Below are 5,081 nucleotides of genomic sequence, written 5' to 3' on the forward strand. Positions count from 1 at the left end.
TTAACCGATGGTGAGGGACCTTGTCGAAGGCCTTGGCAAAGTCCAGTAGTACTAGATCAATTTGACCACCTTTATCAATAGCAGCTGACAGATCATGTGTTAATGATAGAAGTTGAGTTTGACATGAGTGGTGCTTCCTAAATCCGTGCTGTTCATCACAAAAAATACTGTTAGTTTCGAGATATTCAGTTATTCAGGATCTCACTATATGCTCCAACAGTTTGCAGCAAATGCAGGTTAATGAAATTGGACGGTAGTTTTGAGCCCTGCTTCTATCACCTTTCTTGTAGATGGGTTGGACAAGAGCGTGCTTCTAAACAATTGGTATGTCTCCCGTTTCAAGAGAGAGTTTGAACAAATGTGTGAGGGCAGGTGCAAATTCGTTACTCAATATCTTTAAGAGACGGGATGGTATTTTGTCTGGGCCACATGCTTTCTTTGGATCTAGAGTGGCGAGGAGTTTGGAAACGCCCTCTACTGTCACATTGATTTCGGCCATAGTGTTGGAATCATTTTCTTCACCTTGTAGTTGTTGAGTGGTAATTTTGGTATGAGCTTTTGAAGCAAAAACAGAGCAGAATTGGTTATTAAGTATGTCTGCTTTTTCCTTTGTATCAGAGTATAATACACGATCATGCTCATTCGGGCACCGGGTTGTATCTCCAATAGTCACATATCAGAATGTGCCGGTCAAGTGGCTCGCTATAGGCTCAACATTCGGGATGCTCTCGTGACGATCAACCGGAAGTACTCCTTTGCCCCCGATATGCCTCAAGCTCCCCCACCAACGACAAGGTAGGAGATCCACGAGGCGAATGCCATACCACTTGACCTCCTAGCCGCGCGGAAGAGTCAACTTTCAAAGCTGCTAAGCCAAGTTTTCATCATTCAGAGTAATCTGCAACTCTTTTTGTATGGCTATTGTGGTCTAGTGGTATAACACTCGCTTTCGGATCGGAAGGTCTTGGGTTCGAGCCTCGCTCGGCGTATAGTTGAGTCCTTGGAGAAGGCTCTTTACTCATATTCTCTTCTCACCGTAAAATGAGTACCTGGCCGTTAACAGCGCTGTCTCTGTCCGAAAAAAATGTAACATCGCCTAAAGGGCGTCATGTCCGGTCCTAAATGTTAAATTTTTCTGTTGGGCAGGGACCCTATGTAAAGCGCTTTGAGCACATTTAGTGGATATTTCACTATGTAAAAAAGCTCAAAAGTTCAATTTCAATTATTTTTAAAATACAATTTTTGACCTTTATTGGATGTTCGGAACGAGGACCAGAACGACATTGAGAGGGCTTCTCCGGGGCAATGAGATAATAATATTCAACAGAGGTAAAAAATAAACTGACGCGATTTTTGGAGATTCTGGGGGGAGATTCGATTCGGAAAATTTCATTGTCTCTCTTGAAAAGACATGAATCATTCAGATATATGAAAGACGCGAATGTTTGGCTTTGTGTGGAATATGCCGCATGCTGAAATATTCATTAGAATAATTTATGTTTGTCTTCAACGCTCTATCAATCTTTTACTCATATGTAACTCGTCGTATCAAAACGGCATTTATGCTATGTGTTTAGGTAAAGTATTCACTTTTCTGCCCGTCAGATCATTTATATTGACGTGTTATAGGCACTTCAGTGAGAAAAGAAAACAAAAAGGAGAAAATTAGGAGGTCTCAATAGCTCACGTTGTAGAGCACTCGCTTCACAGGTGTAGGGACCGAGATCGATCCCGGGTGCAGTCGAGATTTTTTTCTGAACCCCCCCCCCTCCCACTGTCCACCCAGCAGTGACTGAATGGGTAGCTGAGTCTTGTTAGATTTGGCGGAGAGTACTTTGCGATAGACTAGCGTCCTATCCAATGGATAGCAAGAAATTGCTATTGTCAGTTTCACGCTATAGAAACCGGGATAAACTACGACTCCATTGGCTCAATGGCTCTGAAGGACTACTTCTTTTTTTATTATTATTAAGGAGAGATTTAAGTGTAGTAACTCTGACCAATTTGATATTAAATTTCTCCATCTGGTTCATACCGACTTATTACAACGCTGATTCCATGGGTGATGATAGAGGTGCACTTATTTGCAGGTCTGATAACCCATTACTTAGGGACTCATTGTTGTATTGGAAATCTCAAAAAATGAAGGAAAAATATTGTCCATTACAAGAATGTTTAACGAGGTTCATAAGTGGGTTCGGATGTCAGACCTGCACATAATATGTACACGACGGTGATGATTCAAAATTGATGCCATATTTTACCCATAATCTGCCTAACTCTGGAAAATATTGTATTTAAAAAATTGGCCAGAAAACTTGTCCTTCAAATAAATTTTTTAAAAATTCTGTTTTTATCCCTTAGAGGGAAATTTGTCTCTAGGATCTATTCCAGGGGAAGACTAGAATAACCCATACGTCAGCCGCAGTGCAGTGTCGCAAATTGAGATAGGGCAAGATGACTTGCTTAAGACCACACAGCGCAGCAGCTGATGAACGAATTCGGTACGAATCAAAGACCATACCGCTGAGCCAAGCGTCCCCCTAATTATTCAAATTGCCCGCATCTTGGAAAACCTCCCCCCCCCCCCCCCAAAAAAAAAAAACAAAAAAAAAAACAACTGTCAAACCTGGGACTTTGCGAAGTCTGCATAAAAGTCTCAGGTTTGGGTTGATTTTTTTTTTTTGGGGGGGGGGGTTGGTTTTTTTTTTTTTTTGGCCAAGATGAAGGTCATTTAAATCGATCGATATTTAAAGGACGAGTTTTCTGGCCAAATTTATAAATACGAGTTGGGTTTTTTCGGTAGTTAACTGTCACAACGCTGACATTTCACATTGCGTTATGGATTCTTATAAATAATTCATGACAACATCAAGTTTGCTTGTGCTTCTATAGTCTTATCTCTTGTCTCCTTTTATAACGATTGTAGTCAACACCCTTTATACCGATAGAATAATAGGATTCAATAGTATGATGTCACTTTTGCCCAGCAACGATCAGCTTGGTTCTAAACAAAGAAAATCGGTACTTTTTATTCATCATGCTGGCTAGAAGAAGTTTTTCACATGTCATGTGATCAGAATGTATAAAGGTCAAAATATGATCTGATTTATAGTGTTTTTCTCCTCTGGATACACTTTTATGCTCGTCAGAGAAGTATTTCATAAGGCCATTGTTCCGATAGTTTAGAACCAGTTACTAAGTTACTATGAGTTATTACGAGGGAAGTGACGTCACGACTGTTGAAGCTTCTTACACCCTTGCATTAAAAAGCGGGGGTCCCGATAGTTCAGTTGGTAGAGCACTCATTTCACACGTAAAGGGACCGAGATCGATAGACTCCGGCTCCATTGGCTCAATGGCTCCAAAGGACTACTTTTTTTAAAGGATAGATTTTTTGATATAGCGTAATACCCACCAAACGGGCTCAAATCGCTTACAAGGGGTCGCGAGCCAACAGCAACACTTAACTCGTAGGATGAGACACAATATTACAATATTTTTTTCTGACAAACACAACGCTGTTAACGGTCAGGAACTCGTTTTACACCTGAGTACGATGAGAGAATGTTAGTAAAGAGCCTTTTCCAAAAACTATGCGCCGCTCGAGACTCGAGCCCTGGACCTTCCGATCCAAAGGCGAGTGTCATGGCACTTGACCACAATAACCTCCACACTCCCCTCTTATCAACATTGTAGCATTTTGTGTCACGTTAGAGAGATTTCACAGCTTTGGCTTATGGGATTTTTAAATTAGAAAATTACAAATTTGCGAATCAAAATTTTATGACAAAATTGATGTTAAAAATTTACCATTTAGATTATAAGTCAAAATACGCAAACCTTATTAAACAAATCTCTCTATGGTGACAAAATACATTATCTCTGTAATAACTGTGGACATTTTCAGACAATTTCATGAAATATATTCTGAGAAATGTTTGACACAGTATCCTATACCCCTAGAAAATCGACATATTGAGAAAAAGGCAAAATAACTTTCATTTTTTTTTCACACTTTTCCTACTACTATACCCTTGTCGTCCGTAATTTTCGTGCATTGTATATTAATATTTTGAGAAGTTTGACTGCAATAATATTATTTCTAATATCATAAAATATCGTTTTCCACCAAAATCTCAAAATAATGTTTTTGAAGGATTTTCCATATAATTAAACCCTAACCACCCCCAACCCCCAACTGAATTTGTAACCCAACACCTCAAAACAGGATTATGCCAGGATAGTTAAATTGCTGAAAATTGAATCAATAACCAAAATGATCAAAATTGGGTTGATTTTATAATATATTTAATAATATTGAGGCAAATGAATGAATTACAGGGTGTCTACTAATACGCTTCAACAGTCGTAACGTCACTTCCCACGTAATGACGCATCGTAAATAATTAGTAACTGGCTCTCAACTATCGGAACAATGGCGGACGCCCTTGTGAAATATTTCTCCGACGAGCATAAAAGGGTATCCAGAGGGGGAAAAAAAGATATTATAAATCTGATTATGTTTTGACTTTTATACATTCTGATCACAAGACATATGAAAAGTTCTAGCCAGCATGAAGAATAAAAATTACCAATTTTCTTTGTTTAGAACCACGATTGCCGCCGTTGCTGGGCGACATGACATCAGACTATTGAATCCAATTATGGGTACATGTAATACTTCACTATTTATTTCTATTTATTCATTTATTCTATAGATTGTGGGGATTTACCTGGAAGAAGTGGTCACATTTAGGTAAATGACAATTCATCCACGTTCCAAATTGAATAAGATTGGGTTTTTAAAGAGGAATTTTTACTATTGTCATGTACCCGACTGTGTGGACATTCAATTGTTTCAATTTGTTAAAGTGCAAAAAAAAAAAACCCAAACAAAAAAACGAATCTATAACCAAAAATATCAATATTGGTTAATTTTAAAATAAAATGTATTGAGCGAATGAATGAAAAATATGGTGTCTACAAAATCTGGTTAACATGTAATACTTCACTACCCATTTCTATTTATTCACTTTTTTAAAAACTTGAGCTTTTATATAGCGCAATATCCAAATAAA

Source organism: Berghia stephanieae, chromosome 6 (assembly GCF_034508935.2).
Source record: "Berghia stephanieae isolate SIO BIC M18660-M18661 chromosome 6, UCSD_Bste_1.3, whole genome shotgun sequence".
Lineage (NCBI taxonomy): Eukaryota > Metazoa > Mollusca > Gastropoda > Nudibranchia > Aeolidiidae > Berghia > Berghia stephanieae.